The sequence below is a fragment of the Sinohyriopsis cumingii genome, chromosome 9, assembly GCF_028554795.1.
Source record: "Sinohyriopsis cumingii isolate HCF-2022 chromosome 9, ASM2855479v2, whole genome shotgun sequence".
Lineage (NCBI taxonomy): Eukaryota > Metazoa > Mollusca > Bivalvia > Unionida > Unionidae > Sinohyriopsis > Sinohyriopsis cumingii.
In genome coordinates this window covers 11,469,034-11,486,773 of record NC_142969.1, presented here as the reverse complement: position 1 = coordinate 11,486,773, position 17,740 = coordinate 11,469,034, and positions in this window count along the sequence as shown.

Genomic DNA, 17,740 nt, shown 5'->3' with positions numbered 1-17,740 from the left:
ATGTCCTGATTACTGTGTGATAACCAGGTGATAAACATGTCCTGATTACTGTGTGATAACCAGGTAATATGCATGTCCTGATTACTGTATGATAACCAGGTGATATGCATGTCGTGATTACTGTGTGATGACCAGGTGATATGCATGTACTGATTACTGTGTGATAACCAGGTGATATGCATGTCCTGATTATTGTGTGATAACCAGGTGATATGCATGTCCTGATTATTGTGTGATAACCAGGTGATATGCATGTCCTGATTACTGTGTGATAACCAGGTGATATGCATGTCCTGATTACTGTGTGATAACCAGGTAATATGCATGTCCTGATAACTGTGTGATAACCAGGTAATATTCATGTCCTGATTACTGTGTGATAACTAGGTGATATGCATGTCCTGATTACTGTGTGATAACCAGGTGATATGCATGTACTGATTACTGTGTGATAACCAGGTGATATGCATGTCCTGATTACTGTGTGATAACCAGGTGATATGCATGTCCTGATTACTCTGTGATAACCAGGTAATATGCATGTTCTGATTACTGTGTGATAACCAGGTGATATGCATGTCCTGATTACTGTGTGATAACCAGGTGATATGCATGTCCTGATTACTCTGTAATCCACCATTCTACCCAGTACAGACCCTTTCAGTTACCACTGGCCCCACAGACTTATGAGCTAATATTGCAATCATGTGACACCATGTCATCTAACACTGCTTTGCTTTTATAGTGGGCAGCTGTTTGAACATATTTACCCACATGTGAAATATATAAATGCTTTGTACGTTTTATCTATGACTGTAACATTTATCACACTTATTTAAAATTTTCATTATCTAAAAAAGTTTTGTGGAAAAAAATGGTAATGTAACTTGTATTTTCTAAGTTACAAAACAATAACTTTCCCAAGATATCCATTCTGTGAGAATGCCTTGGGTGATTCTACGTCATCATAAAATCTCCAATGTTCAGATCCACCTTCTTTTCTTCCTTTACAGTGACCCACCCTTTTTATTTTTGCCTTTCAACCAAATATGATGTGCAGCTTGATATCCATCACACTTCCACTGTGTGATTGCCAGTGTTCTGCATCATTGTCAGTTGGAGTTTTGGCCCCTTGTTTGCCGGCCAACACACACACACACACACACATGGGTTTAATGCCAACTCTCCTAATATGTCCTGCATCATTGTTTATTGGAATTTGGCCCCAGATTAACAAACACACACACGCACACACAGACACACACACATACATATAATGACATTCCAAATTAAGCCCTCCCATTGATGAAAATTTGACTTTTCTGTCTATATTGTGTAGACAAAAGGCAAGAACTCTTGGCTTTATGGAACATGTAGTTTGTTTATCAGTCCTGGTATAGTGGGTGTCTCTGTCATTATCAATGCAAATGACTTCATTTCCATTTTGTTCTTACTTTCTTGTTTCAGAATTAAATATGATGATGAAGTGTACTAAATGCAAGAATTCAACCAGCAAGAGTTTTAATGGCTCTTGTCTCGCTTGTACAGTGTGTACATTATTGGCTAGTTGCGGAGCACATGTGCTGTTGGTTGGACAACATGGTCACCACCTCTGTGGACAACTGCAAGTGTTATGGAACATCAAAGGACCAAGAATACTGATGTTTTCAGTTTTCACTTCACACTGAGTGTTTGGGTAGCTTGGTGTTCCCTCTCCCATAAATAAAGTATGACAGACAATACTTACTGCTGCCATTACATCTGGAGAAATGGAGGAAGCTACAAATTTTCCACTCCACAACATGTGAAAAGTTATAGTTGCATCGTTTGGTACAGCAAGCGATGACAGAGTTTATTAGTTCTGCCCAATTTATCCTTGTCCATTAGTTTTCTTCAGATTTTAGTCAAGAGCTTTTACACTTTAGGGGAGTATCCATCAAATTCTAGGCAGTCGAGGTGTTCTAAGTCCCCCATCATGTCAGAGCATGGTCTTCAGGCCAGTAAGTGTGGGTACATATAAATGACATGAATGAGTCATGCAGTCTAGTCACACCTCAGTTTTGATACTGTTTTGACTGCTGACCGTACTAATTAGCTGTCCATCTCTTGTTCCGAACCATGTAGCTGTGCCTCAGTTTTGATGATGTATTGGCTTCCGACCATACCATCCAGCCGTCCATCTCTTGTTCCAAACCATGCAGCTGTGCCTCAGTTCTGATGACGTATTGGCTTCCGACCATACCATCCAGCCGTCCAGCTCTCGATTCATACCATTCTGTATGGCTTCCATTACATATCATCCTATACCTCATCATGGTGAGTCATGGAATGTTAACCGTGCCATGTATCTTATTGATAGATCAGTCCAACATTACCACTACTCCAGTAGTACATCCAGGAGTACTGCCTTCCTTACACCTGAAACTCATAATGTCTTTTTTTCTATTTCAATGGGCCATCCTTACTGACTCTATGACTACATCCTGTGGATACAGCTAGCCATTTACTCACTGCTTACCCCTTGGATGGCACCGTGACAGTCTTTGAGGTCAACACACCGCATCTATGCCATCAGAAATGTATTAATCAGATATCGATCCTGATCCCCACAAGGAGACCTGAGCACTGAGTGTGCATGGATAAACCTGATGATGGTTCATGTACCGATCCCATCATGGAGTGAATTGAGTATAGCTTTAAGGTGGCGATAGAGGAATTGATAGGGTGCAACCAAACTTGGAATGTCTGCCACTCACCTCTCCTTTTCTACAATGGCATACAGAGTCAAGTCCTATGTCAACTTTGATGTGGAATTCAGACTTTATTCCATTAGTCCACTACCATTCTGTTGCCACCATCACAAATCTCCCAACATGAGGCATGAACTATGCTGTGATCAAACTGACTTAGCCTGCTTACTGAATGCTAGATACAGGTGATATGCGTACCACTTTGAAGCTTGTTTGCACCGACCCACGAGAAGCTACTGGCAAGCTATCTCACATACCCACATAGCTGAATCCGAGACTCGAACCCACTCATTTCAAGCAAATATTTTTTTTATTTTATGCTCACATACGTTGGCTATCTAAAGTTTGTGACACAGTGAATTAGCAGATTTCTTACGGTAATGTCAGCTGTTTACCGTACATGTTCTGCTGTGCTATGTGTACCTGCTCATAAAATTAGTTCCACATCAGATTGATAAAAATTAACTGATATTTCCAGAATAACAAACTACAAGTTTCAAGGATAACAGACAGGGATTATTAATAAGAAAACAACCACTACATAAGGAAAAAGTAGTCCTCTGACAGAAAATCAAAGGGAGGTAAGTATGTTCTGACCCAAAAAAGTAGTTCCTGTAGTGAAAAAATAGTTATTTCTTAACTACAGTGAAATATCAATATTATTTAATTAGAAAATCAAGTAATTCACTGCTTAGCATAAGATAAAAGAAAATATCCTGTATTTATCTATAAGTCTTCAGAATGAAGGTACAAAGAAAGATCTATACCTGCAAAATAAGTTATCTGCAACCTGTAGGTAACTCTAAATAAGCTCTGATCCAAAATAGTAAAGATCCTTTTTAAAAACCAGATGGACAGTTGGCACTCAAAACATATGCAATAACTATTTCATAAGAAAGCGTAAAATGCAAGGGAAAAACCCTGAGGTTGTAGATTAATTAGTTCACAAATTTATGAGTTTCAGATTACAAAAGATTTAATTTATTTATTATTTATTTATGTATTTATTTATTTATTTTTGATCTTTTAGATTCGTGTTATTTCCTCTTTGGGAGGTAATTCCGGTCATATAATTCAAATTATCCAAGCTCGGACAAACAAACGTGTCAGATGAGAAATATATATAAGGCATTATAGCAGGTGATACCTGCCATACCTGATACCATTCAGTTGAAAATCCCGATAAAATCCATATTGTTTTTCAAAACGTACCTCGCTCAAATTTAAATGATATTCGTTAACAAATCATATGACACTTTAAGCCACAAAGAATACGAGACTTAGAAAAATGATTAGTATGGGATATATTTTAATGTACAAATAAAGGTGTCTCCAGGAAAGTTCCAAAGAGCTCTTTGAGATTACTAACAAGCTAATGTCAAGAAACAAATCAACACCACTTCCAACTACCTTCTCTCCAGTCGACCTTCCGGACATGTTTGCAAATTTCTTCCATGACAAAGTACAAACCATTATAGATAAGCTTGACACCACAATTTCAATTGACTCCTCGTCACCATACAGTTGAGATACAGAATTTGAGCACAACCATTAGCAGCATTTTAACCTGTCTCTACAATTGTGATGAAGAGTGTACCAAAGTCATGTGAACTTGATCCAATTCCAACATCACTGCTGCTTGAGTGCATAGATCCAGTATTGCCTTCACTAACTGATGTTATTAATACCTCTCTCTCATCCGGGGAATTCTCATCATTTTTCAAAACTGCCATTGTAAAGCCTCTGCTGAAGAAACCAACACAAGACCATAACGATTTAAAGAACTACTGCCCAGTTTCTAATCTCCCATTCATATCGAAAATCTTAGAAAAGATTGTTCTATCCCAGCTTGTATCTCATCTAAATTCAAACAGTCTTTTTAGCAATGTACAGTTTGCATATCGCCCATGCTACAGTACTGAAACTACTCTTCTAAAAGTAGTTAATGACATTCTTTCTGCGTTGGATAGCGGAAAGATTACAGTCCTCACCCTCCTTGATTTGTCTGCAGCATTTGACACAATAGACCATGATATATTACTTCACTGTCTCCAGCATGTATTTGGTACTCATGATACAGCCATTTCTGTGGTTCAAGTCCTACTTGGTCAACAGAACACAAATTGTATCTGCAAATGGAATACACTCCAGCCAGGTTGATCTATGTTGTGGTGTTCCACATGGATCTGTTCTTGGACTTGTTCTCTTCATTCTGTACACTGTCGCTCTCAAGTGTCATAGATCATCATCCAGTGTCTCACCAATTGTACGCTGATGACACGCAAATATACAAATCTAGCCACCCAACTGAAGTTGATGCTACCATCCAAGGTGTAGAGAGATGCATTTCTGATGTGAAATCATGGATGACATGTAACAAGCTGCAGATGAATGATGATAAAACTGAGGCCATTCTGATCACAACACAGAAACTTTCTCATTCACATCCTTTACCTCAAACAATAAATATCAGCAACGCCAACATTAAATTCACGCAATCAGTGTGAAACCTAGGTGTTACTCTTGACAGTACTCTCACATTGCACCAACATGTCCTGAACATATGCAAGGCTGCATATCTTGAGCTGAGATGCATCAGCTCAATTCGCAAATATCTTTCAGTTGATGCCACTAAAACACTTGTGTGTTCATTAGTACTTTCAAGACTATTGTAACTCAGTTATGTCTGATTCATCTCAATATCTACTCCAGAAACTTCAAAAAGTTCAAAACACAGCTGCTCGGATCATACTTAGAGTACCTCGATCAGAGCACACCTCCCTGCTGCTCTGTACCCTACACTGTCTATTCATTCGATCCAGAATCAAACACAAAATTTGTTCTCTGTGCTACATTTCACTGTCGGACTCTAGTCCAACATACCTATCTGACCTCACCCATGTGTACACACCAGCAAGATACTTACGCGGCTCTTCTGACAATTGTATACTCATTAAACAAAGTCATATGGACAGCGTTCTTTTGCATACCAGGGCCCAGCAACGTGGAATGAATTGCCCACTGAACTTAGACACAAAGACACAGTGATCACATTCAAGAGGGCTCTCAAAACTCACTTATTTCGACTGCAAGAACAAACTTAAAGACCTAATAATGTTTCCTACCTGAAATATTATCAGCATGTTTTTTATTTTTTTAATGTTTTTCTAATTTCATGGTGTTTGTTTTTGTAATAATATTATTATATGTTTTTATCTTATAGGTGTTGTCCAATGTTGTAAAGCGCTTAGAGCTTCTAAAGATTAGGCGCTATACAAAGTCCTCATTATTATTATTATTATTATTATTATTATTATCTTCATTCATTTGTAAACACTATTTTCCTTTCAAGTAAGGGAGGGAACTCTCAGCTAGCAGCAGGGGGGGTGAATCCCACAAAATATTTCGCTTAACAGAGCCTTCTATCGAGGACATTTTAGATAGAGATGTTATTTTCACAAAATAAACCCTCCATTCAGAAAACATGACAAAATGGGCTTTCTCTGCTGACTTGGAAGAGTTATATCGTGAAAATATCTACGCTACAACTATTTCTCGTACAAGGGTCTATGCTGCGAAAACACTCGGGAATGTTCGCCCCCTCTGCTGCTCTGTGAAAGTCCTGGCAGAGTTTGCTTGTCGTCGCCGTTTCTGCTGCTGTAAATTAAAACTTAACTTAAAAAGTTAACAATAATGGCCAACATCGGAGAAGCACATTCCGCTAGACTAGCTCGAGAGCGACTAGAAGCAATAAAAAAATTTCTTCCTGTACGAGATAGTGTAAGACAAAAATTACAAGCGCGGCAGCAAACACAAGTTGAATTTGAAACAGGTGCAGAAGAATTATTTAAACCCGTCACAACAGCTACTGAAAAAGCTGCGGCGATCACTGAAAGAGCTTTATTGGGAGATGAAAAGGGTATTCTTCCAGTGCTGAAACAAACCGCTGGGCAGACTGAAATAATTGCTAGAAGAACCAAACAAACAAAAAATCTTTTACGAGATCTTCCAGCTGATGTAACTGCAGTTCAACCTTCGCCCGTCGGCGAAGAATACTTGAAGGCATTGAACACATTCGTACTGAACTCGCGTCTAAACCAATAAAGGAAAATATTGGACTAATTACAAAATTTAGCGGGGATTTTATTGAAGATCTTAAAAGTACTAAAGAAAAAGAATTGCCTGAAAAAATATTAACTGGTATATTTAGTAAGTCTAGTGTCTTAAAACCCGGCTCTGAAAAAGTAACCGACGACAATCTTATTAAGTGGATATATCGCATATATAAAAACAAAAAACAGGCCAGAGATGATGATTTAGAATACAGAATTCTTGATGAAAAAATAAAAAGCCTTTATAAAGAGAAAATGAAACAAATAACGTACCAGCAGGGGCCATCTTATCAACTTCCTCCACCTCTGCAACAGATAGAACAACAACAGTCTCTTTCGCCGGAACTTAAAAAAGAGAAGTATCTTAAAAAAGCGAGATCTTTATCTAAAAAAGACACAGGGACAGAAGAAGAATTTTTTGACGCATCAATGATGTATCGCGGTTAGAAGTTCTCATCGGAGGAAGACGTGCCGGAAACAACTCTCCGGAAATCATTAATGAAGCGGCTGATATCTGTCAGCGATTATTTCGCGGCGGCATCATGGATACTAGCATCTACCGAGAACTTATTGATGAACTCGTGGACAGCGACTGAAAGTCTCCGCGATTAGAGAAATAACAATTAAATAAAATGATTGTACACAATTCTCATCGTAGACCAGTTATGGTCAGGGTTGTAAATTCACGAGTACCGGTATACAGAATGACTTATGGAAATGGACCCGGCGATGTTGTCAGGGGTTTATTCGCGAGAATGGCACCTAAAGCAATACCGATCGCAAAACAATTATCAATGAAAGCTATTGACGTTATTAAAGATAAAGCTACCGGCGCTGTTGGTAGCGCTGCCAGTAAAGCATTCTTGGCAATCAAGGACAGACTAGCGCGATTAATACGCAGAAAACCACCGCCGGTAAAATTACCAGTCACCGCAGATATGCCCGCGGATGTTAGTAAAGCAATAAATGAAGCCGCAAATCAAAAACTTGCATCGCTGATAGCCCCCGGACAAGGTCCGGGACAAATGAATACAAGTTTGGTGGCGGGAAGTGGTCTTCGTTTTAGACGATAACTTTTATAACAAAATGTTTAAACGGGAATCCGACCCAGCATTCGACATAGACGAGCCGGTCCTTAAAAATGAATCGGTGCGTGATTATCAGTATTATTCTTATGACGCACGAACCCCAAATCAACGGGGGGGAGGGGGGCAAATTGAACTTCAGGTCCAGGATACAAGTAGATATTTCCTGCCCGCTGAAGCATTCATTGAAGTAGAAGGAGAAATTGTAAAGCAGCAGATGAAACAGCCTACGGACCTGATGTTAAATTCGGTTTTGTCAATAACGGAATTATGGCCCTGTTTGATAGTGCTATCTACAGCATTGACGGAAAAAATATTGAATCGATTTACAAGGATGTCGATGTTGCCACAACAATAATTGGTCTAGCAAGATATTCTGATGATTATACAAGATCAGCTGGTCCGTCAATGATGTTTGCCAAGGACACTTCTAATTTTCCTAACAGTGATCCATACAATATTAGACGACCAAGAAACTTTGCCAATAACGCTGACGCTGATGTGTGGCCGGTGGTTCATGGTGCTAATGCAGAATTTAATTTAGGTTTCGCTGCACGTAGACAAATGCTGAAAGGTGATCGTAGAAAGTTTTCTTGTGCGATTCCACTGTCGCACATCTTTGGATTTTGCAGAGATGTCAGAAAGGTAATTTTTGGAGCAAAGCATACAGTCGTGCTTGTTAGAAAAGTCAGCGATGATGATGCGCTATGGCGACCTATGGGTGACCCTGGTCGCGTAAACATAACAAAACTGTCAATGTGGATGCCGGTAATGACTCCTTCAATTACTGAAGAACCACGACTGCTTTCTTTTATGGATCAAGGTGGTAAAATGCTGCTATCGTGGCTTACAACAACCACAGATAGTATGCAAAGTGCCGTTAATGGTTTATTTACATGGCATATAGCATCACAGCAGGGGGTTGCCGCGCCGCGACATATTTTTATTGCTCTTCAGGACGTTGCACGGGTAAACTCGCGGACACGTTCGCATATGATATTTGATCAACTTGGTATCACTGACGTTTCTCTGAGAATAAACGGACATCAAGAACCATCCGAGAATATAATGTTACATTTTGGTAACAACCATGTTGCACGTGCATATCAACGATTGACAAAATATCTAGCGCGCAATCTAAATATCGATACTGGTTTGCAAATATCACAATTGGATTTCATATCTCATTATCCAATCTATTACTTCTCGCTGGAGCATCTTGATTTAACCAGACAGTCTGTCGTTGATATACACTTTCGGGCTATCGTGAATAAAGACCCGCCACCAGCAGGAGCAGCGGCTATAGCTAATTATAGAGCAATCGCGGTCATACTTTCCGATAAAACAATGCTGCTTGAAGGTGCTGGCGGCCGAATGAGATTCGTTGATGCACCAGTAGAAAACTTGTAGTTTTCCGAAGATATGTAACAATTAGATCAATCGCGTTTATTATAAAAAATGTCATACAGTCACGTTAATGTCACTCTGACTCCTGGTCAGGCTAAGAAATTACAATCGAAAAACGCGAGCACATGTGGGACAAAAATAACACTAAAACACGATCAGCTAATGGGTGGTCCAAACAAACTGTCATTGACTAAAACCCAACTAAAACATTTCAATAAAGCAAAGCAAGCAACGACTGGAACTCAACTTGATTTCTCTCCTGCAGCTGTCAAGGACATGATTAAAACCGGTGGTATATTTCCACTTCTCGCGAAAATACCAGCGTTGATAGCTGCTGCTGCCCCCGCAGTCGCTAAGGCTGCCGCGTTAGGAGCTGTTGGAACCGCTGATGGATTGGCACTAAAGAAAGCCACAGGGAAAGGATACAAAAAAAGGGACGCGGGCTAAGACTTCCAGGAACTCCACCATCATGGTACCCAAAATGGTTCTGAAAACCACACCGATGTCCAATTTTGATTTGCTCGATGCTGTTAAACAATTAAATATAAAATATTTCAGAGGCGTCTTTATGCGAGATCAGCTACCACGACAACCGAATAATCCAGAAACCGGAATTATTAATCTTGATAACAGCAATGCTCCAGGAACTCACTGGGTTGCTTACGCGATCGATCCACGTGGAATTATCTATTTCGATTCGTATGGGTTAGCGCCACCAGTTGAATTTCTCCAGTATACAAAAAATATCCCCGCGTCAGGGTCAGGGTCAAAAGTGTGGTACTCAACGTTGCCAACACAAACACTGATCGATCCTCCGATATGTGGCCAACAAGTATTGAATGTTCTTGATGCGATATCAGCGTCAACCAAACCACCTCACAAAGTTGTGCACGAGTATACCACGGGTCAATTTAAACAGTTTCCTATCAAATAATGGTTGATATCTACGGAAGATCTCTTCTCGAAACAAAGACAAAAAAAAACGCGCCGATGTGGATTTATCAAAATATGCGACCAAAGATGAAATCGATAATCTTTTAAGTCTGACCGGGATAGACCCAGATGAGGTTGCTATTTTTCAGGACCGGCACGGAAAACTAAAAAACCAGCGATATCAAATGGCATGAAATAATTCGTAGGGTTATTGGAGCTACTCCGGGTAACATTCCTGTGTTCACCGACAGCGGAAAAATCCGGGATTCGCTGATATCAATCGCGGCGTTGCGAGATGATATGCGCAGCATTGCAGTAAAAAAGACCGGTGATACAATGACAGGTGAACTCAGCATGAACGGAAACAAAATAACTGTGTTAGCGGATCCAATATCGGCGGAAGATGTCGCAAACAAAAATTATGTTGGCGCGTTATTTACAACCGTTGGAGGCATACTCGTTACTCGGCTAAAAAATACCGGTGATACAATGACAGGTGAACTCAGTATGAACGGCAACAAAATAACTGTTTTAAGAGATCCAACATCGGCGGAAGATGACGCAAACAAACAATATGTTGACGCAAGCGCTAGCGCCATTGACGGTAAACTAACAACGTTTGCGAGCCGAGTATGATGTTCATGTGAACGCGTTTACAAATCTCCGTAGAAACTTTAGAAAAACCGATGAGACCACGGATGAGTTCTTTGGTACTCCGCACACCGTTGATATGAAGCTTTCTGATATCAAGACCAACACTGACACGATCAAACAAACACAGCAGGATATCGTATCGGGGATTCCTGAGATCATTAACAAAACCAGTTTGATTAAAGTCCCCACTGGAGTTACTCCCGGGCATATCACCAATATAGTTTACACGATATCATCTGGATTCGCAACATGGTCCCGACAAAATAATACTATCAAATATACCGCAACAGTCACTGGCGTATACAGACTGTCTGTGTTCAGTGCCGCTAAATTTGAAATCTTCACAACATATCCCTGGAGACATTCCACCGATAAGTATTCCGGGGTTGTGACTATCATATTAAATAGCGGAACCGAAGAAACATTTATACTGGAATCCGCCGACAAGAAATTAACCGCAACATCTTACTGGTGGTGTTTGGAATTTGTAGCTGAAACGTCTCAATTGGTTACTGCGTAAAATAATAAATGACAACGACAGTGACGCAGTCACCGACAACAGCGCAGCAATACAGATATGATCAGGTACGCGAATGGCAGAGTTAAAAAATACCATCAACGAATATACAACAAAGGTAAAAAAATACAAGCGGCGTGTAACCGTGTTAGACAATAGTATATTCGGTGTCAGCGATAGTTGCATCCACGGGTGTGTGATTATCAGCGTTAACACCAGTGACAACTGCAATCGCGATTACAATTACAGTTTCAACATCAGCGACAATTGCAGGAGTTGCTAATATTATTGCGAAAAAAATATCCTCGTGCGCGCTAACAAAATTACACGAGTATGAAAAGTTAAACAGCGCTGCCACAAGCACCTACTCGAAATTGTCTGCGTTGATATCATCCAGTCTTGACGATACAACAATATCAGATTCCGAATTCGCGCAAATGGCAGGGGTGTACAACGATTACAAAAAGAACCTCAATTTGAAACGACAGCAGATAAATAATGACGGACTTTTCAGCAGATGGTAGCAAATACAAGCCCGGCGCGAACATCTTTGTTAACAGTAACCTCAACTAAGCCAGAATTCAGTATTAATTTTCCAACTGCGATTAAGCGAAATCGCGTTAGCACAATTACGAGTATATCACAGTTGGCCCAATATCAGATCAAGATCGTTTGGTGGATTGCCAGCAAATAATTCGTTTGTGTTTGCATATAAAAATAACACCGATGGCACCCCAGACTGGAACGTCATTGGGTTACCAACCGGGTCTTATCAAATCGAAGAAATCAACGAGGAACTGCAACGTCGAATAAAATGAATCACCGGGAAGGAATCAAAAATAGAAATAACTGTTCATGAGCCAACGCTGTCATCCGCGATCGAAATAAACACCCCAGACTACGCCGTGGATATATATATAATAGTTCAATAAGAACAGTGTTAGGATGGCCTGAAGTCGCTCCACCGACGCCGCCAACGCCGCCAGCCCCGAAGAAGTCTGACTACGTTACTGATAAACAATCACATCATGAAATTATATCGCCACACATACGACGTCTGAATAATATAAAAAATGCAACGTTGGGTAGTGATTTTCACTTCGAGGAGGGCTATATTCGGTGGTATTTTATTCATACACAAGATCCTTCCATAACTGGCTCCGTTACTATTGGCACAGAAGATATTATTGAATATTTTAAAATCATTAATCAATTGCATAAAATACAACTAACGCAACTACGGCAGAGCTTCCAAGAACATCTTTTTGATATAACAAGTTCACGCAGCGAAATTATCAAGCACATTGAAATATTAAATCAGCTTGCCGCCGACATGGAATATATTAACCAGCGAGTAATTCAGGCAACAATTGATTACACTGATGAAATAAATCGCTTTAAACAAAAGTTTCTAGCCCATTATTCACTGACAACAGCCACGTTGCCAAATTTTAAATTTCCCGGGTAGAATGCCCCCGAACTAAGAAAATCCGTCACTGACCTCATCAATAAGTTCTTCGATGACATACTTGCACAACACAGAAAAACACTATCGGAGCCAACTATCCTCAGACACAACAATAACACCGAAGGGCAAGGCCGACATGTATCCCCGGGCATCGTAAATATAACTTCAGTGGTCGCGGTCAATCTTGTGTGTGATGTCATTGATGGCAGTTACAGCACGGACACGACAGTATCAAATCAAGCCCAGCAAGGGTTTATTCTTTATTCATTTACTCCGAAAGAACCACCTGGATTTCTGATTGTGCAAGAGCCAATCAATCCGGTCTATCTACGATGTCATAATCCATGGCTGACCAGAATAAATTTCACGCTGACAGACCAGTCTGGGAATCCCCTTGATTTGCGGAATGAAACACTACATATTAGTCTCCTGGTGAAATCCTGAGGATTTCCAAGTCCTAAGGACTTTCATCGTAAAACGATTTTCAGTCTTAAGACTTTCAATCCTGAAGATTTCCAAGCCTTTTCAATTAATAATATTATATTATAATAATGTCCCTGAAGAAAAAATGTGATGATGATGTCACTGATGATGATGTCACTGATGATGATGTTACTGATGATGATAGCACTGACGACGACGATAGCAGTAATGTCACCGTCAACATAAAAAATATTTCAATAAATTATTTTAAACAATAAAAAAAATATAACATGACTCGTGCATTTCACGAGAGGATATTGCAGTAAAAATATATATATTTTCTGCAACACTGACAAATTCACTGAAATTTATGGGGTATTTACTAGTAAAAATCACAGAAATCGTCCGATTTGCTAATTTGGAGGGGTATTTTACTAGTAAAAATCACAGAAATCGTCCGATTTGCTAATTTTGATAGGGTGTTTACCAGTAAAAATCACAGAAATCGACTGAAATTCATTTTTTGTGCAAGCAACAGTAAAAATATTTTACTTTATATATATTTTCTGCAACACTGACAAATTCACGGCATTTATGGGGTATTTACTAGTAAAAATCACAGAAATCGTCTAATTTTTCAACCCTGATAGGGTAATTACTAGTAAAAATCACAGAAATCGTCTAATTTTTCAACCCGGAAGGGTACTTTACTAGTAAAAAGCAGAAAAACCCACAATTAATCATCGGGTATTATATAATGTATCACCGCGTGAAATGTTTCATACATAATAAAGAACTTCTTGATAGCGCTGTCAGAACCGGAAAAGTTACCCCGGAAAAATAATCATTGATATATACGGGAATGACGATTTTATACTAACTGACACGCAACTTCAGGTATTAAACAAAGATCATATTGTGATTGCGCATTGCGGTATACATCAAATCCTCGAATATATACGTGTATTTAGATCTTAGATAGATTTATATGTACCACCACACAGATGTTTTTGTGTATGACAAACAAGCGCTCGAGCAAGCAGTCAAGGCTGCATTTGCACAAGAAGAAATTAACGTTAAATTGCTTGTTGATGAATACGGAGACGAAGATTTCTTACTAACACAGCAACAGTTAGATAGTCTCAGACGCGAGCATATTACCGCAATAGTATGTGACAGAGATCAAATTCTCGATTATGCACACTCCTGCATTGAACCCGACCGATTAAGGGAAATACTATCTCCCTGACAAAGTCAGGGACAAAGTCAAGCATCCTTGACGCTGTCAAGGTGAAGTAAAAAAATATACCGTTTTTTTTTTACTTTCATTTCCAAGTACTTGACGAAATCAAGGTGATTTCCAGGTAAATCAGCGTGAGATATTTACTTCCTTGATGCTTGATTTTGTCAAGGTGAGGTATTTACTTCCTTGATTTCGTCGCTGACTTCATCACTGACACTGTCCGCGGACATACAATCCTTTAACTTCCTTATCCGAGTATTTATTATCTTTTTCATTTCATACTCGGCCGCCAATGCCAGCCTAATCTTTTCAATTGCACGAGACAATGAAACAAATTCATTTATTTGTGCTTCTTCTACGGTAGCCAGCGATTTATACAAATTATTTTGAATTCTTTTTATAAACCGATACTGAGCAGGAAGAATATAACGCCCTGCGCATTTAGCTTCATGTAATGATTCAAAATCAGACATGATTGTTTCAGAATTTAGTGATAAATTAAATCCTTGTTTTTCTAATTTTTAATAGCAGCAATCACATTATTGATATTTTCGTAATTCATATTTATATATATTTTTATATATTTAAAAGAAAAAAATAGACACCACATCTCCTTGAGTCTCTAGCTTATCATATGATAGGCTACCAAACTCAGGAGCGGAAACACGACCCCCATGTGAGCCCCTAACCTGTCAAATAACAGTCTAGAAGGCCCAGAGGGTGTGTTTGCGAGCGACGAGACATTCCCCATGTGAACCCCTGGCTTACCTGATGATATGCTAGCATACAGGGACAACACACAACATATAGTATTTACAGTAGGACGGCACAGACAGATAGTATTTATATCTGTAAAGCTTCTAAATTGCCACCGCATTTTAGCAAGCTTACAGTAGGACAGTACAACATATAGTATTTACACTATATAACTTATCCTAGGACGGTACAACATGCAGTATTTACAATAGAAGCATATTTACAGCATTGGATATTTACTTTGTCAGGGATAAAATCATTTTTGACGCTGTTAAGAAATAAAGCGAAGTTATTTACTTCCTTGTGCACAGAAAACCGTCTGCTGTTACCTGTAAACGATTTACCGCTGAATAAATTTACCCATCACACAAAGGGAGGGAACTAATTGCATGAGATATGCCTAACGGAGTTATCTCCGTTTGGAAAATCCTCGTGATAATGAAAAGTAATCTTCTGCTTATATGTTTTTGACAACGCGGATTTATATATTTTTTCTGCGACTTTTCGTACCGAAGCCACACAAATATCAAAATGCTTACTGGCTGCATTCATCGAATGAAATATTTTTTGTTCTTTTGTATCTAAATTCATGGAAACAACTTTCTTGGCTTATTTACTATAACAACCAGTGTTTCCGAATTGACAATTTTCGCTCTGCGTCACAACCCTCAGATTGGATAAACTGTTGTCGGTTTTGACACCATTGATGTGATCGATCACAAGACCGTCTTCGATCTCTCCGTTAATTACCTCAACCACAAAACGATGACAAAGATAAGTTTTCCTCTTATTATTAGCATAAAACGTGAACATTAAATAACCAGCATTGGTAACGAAACCAACTGGCTTTTTCAACCTGCAATTCCTAACTATTCCCTCGCGAGATGCTTCGTAATTCTCGATGGTTGATGTGGGACAAATTCTTGGTTCATCTATATAATAATATATTTGTCTAATTCATAATTTGTTTGAAAACTTATTTAAATAATCACGCTCGGATATGTCGCTGGATTTTTTATTGTAATCTCGTTTGAGCTCACGGTATCGTTTTCCTTCGCAACTCGCACATAACTGTGTTTTACCCCTGACCCCAATACCACATCGCAGGCAGGGTATTGGCTCTAAACTTCCTCGCCTAACACTTTGGGAATGGTTCCCACAGAATTCACCTCTGCAGGATTTATTACAGCGAGTTGATGATTTTGTACCAAGCCACTTACAATGATTCATATATATAATATTTTCTTATTTAAATGTTTGCCTTAAATATAATATGGAGGAATTAGAAAGATTGTCCGCGTTTGGCACCGGGAGATTCGATCTTGACAGACTAACCCCTGATTCACGGAGACGAGCCCTGACTGATCTGTTTGATATTATCAGGAATGCCAAAAAAGAATTCCGCAACGATGGCGCATCTCACGTGTGGTCGTCATTTAAAATAATCCGCGACATTGACAGAGGCAATGTCATTGATGCTACAATGAATGATGCACGAGCGAAAACGATTATTGATTACCTTCATCAAGGCGGTCGGAAATATTTTTGCAGAATAAAATTTATTGTGCAAGCAGATTCCGATACGTGGATTATTCGTGACAAACTCGACCCTGTTCTTGCTAGCGGAAAAACCATTCTGTTAAGTAGCGATTCCAGACCAGGAATGTTGACCGGGATTGATAAACCATATTACGCGAGAGCTTATCCTGCGACCGCGGTCATTTATGGAATCTATCCGATAAAAAAAAACCAAAATTGATAAACTCACCCCGATGAAGACGTCGTTGACGCTGAATTGTGTAGCCGAGCGAGTAATGGAACATTTTAAAAATGCGATGCGGGGAAACGGTCTGACTGCGTTAAGATAGTCCAAGATAACAGCGTGGGCTGAGCGAGTCAAACACACAGGAGCATCAATAAACGATGTTGCCGAGCTAGAAAAAGCATTAAGATTTCCCATATCCATAAAAACAATCACAGAGGAGGTATTATACAAATCGAAATATAATCGATACGGGGCTCCAATAAATATCGTTGATCATAACGCTCACGCTTGGACTAACGCAGTTACCATATTTCCGCTGGATCGTGTTGTGAAATATTATCGCGGAAACATATTTGATGCTATCAAACAGATAAGTAAAACCGACCCTGTGTCGATGTGGTTGTTTAAAAGTTCCGAAGATGGCCAGTATGATCAATTTGTAAAACCCAACGGTGAATTATACCGGACGGAGTCGTTGCAACAACAAATGAAAAAACTCGCAGAGAAATATTCAGAAAACACCAAGCAGTTATTGGTTAATTGTTTTACAGTTCCGAGTGTTGTCGCCCACGCTGCCAGAGAAAGAAATTCGTGGAGACCAACCCGAAGTGAGTTTCTCCCGGACAT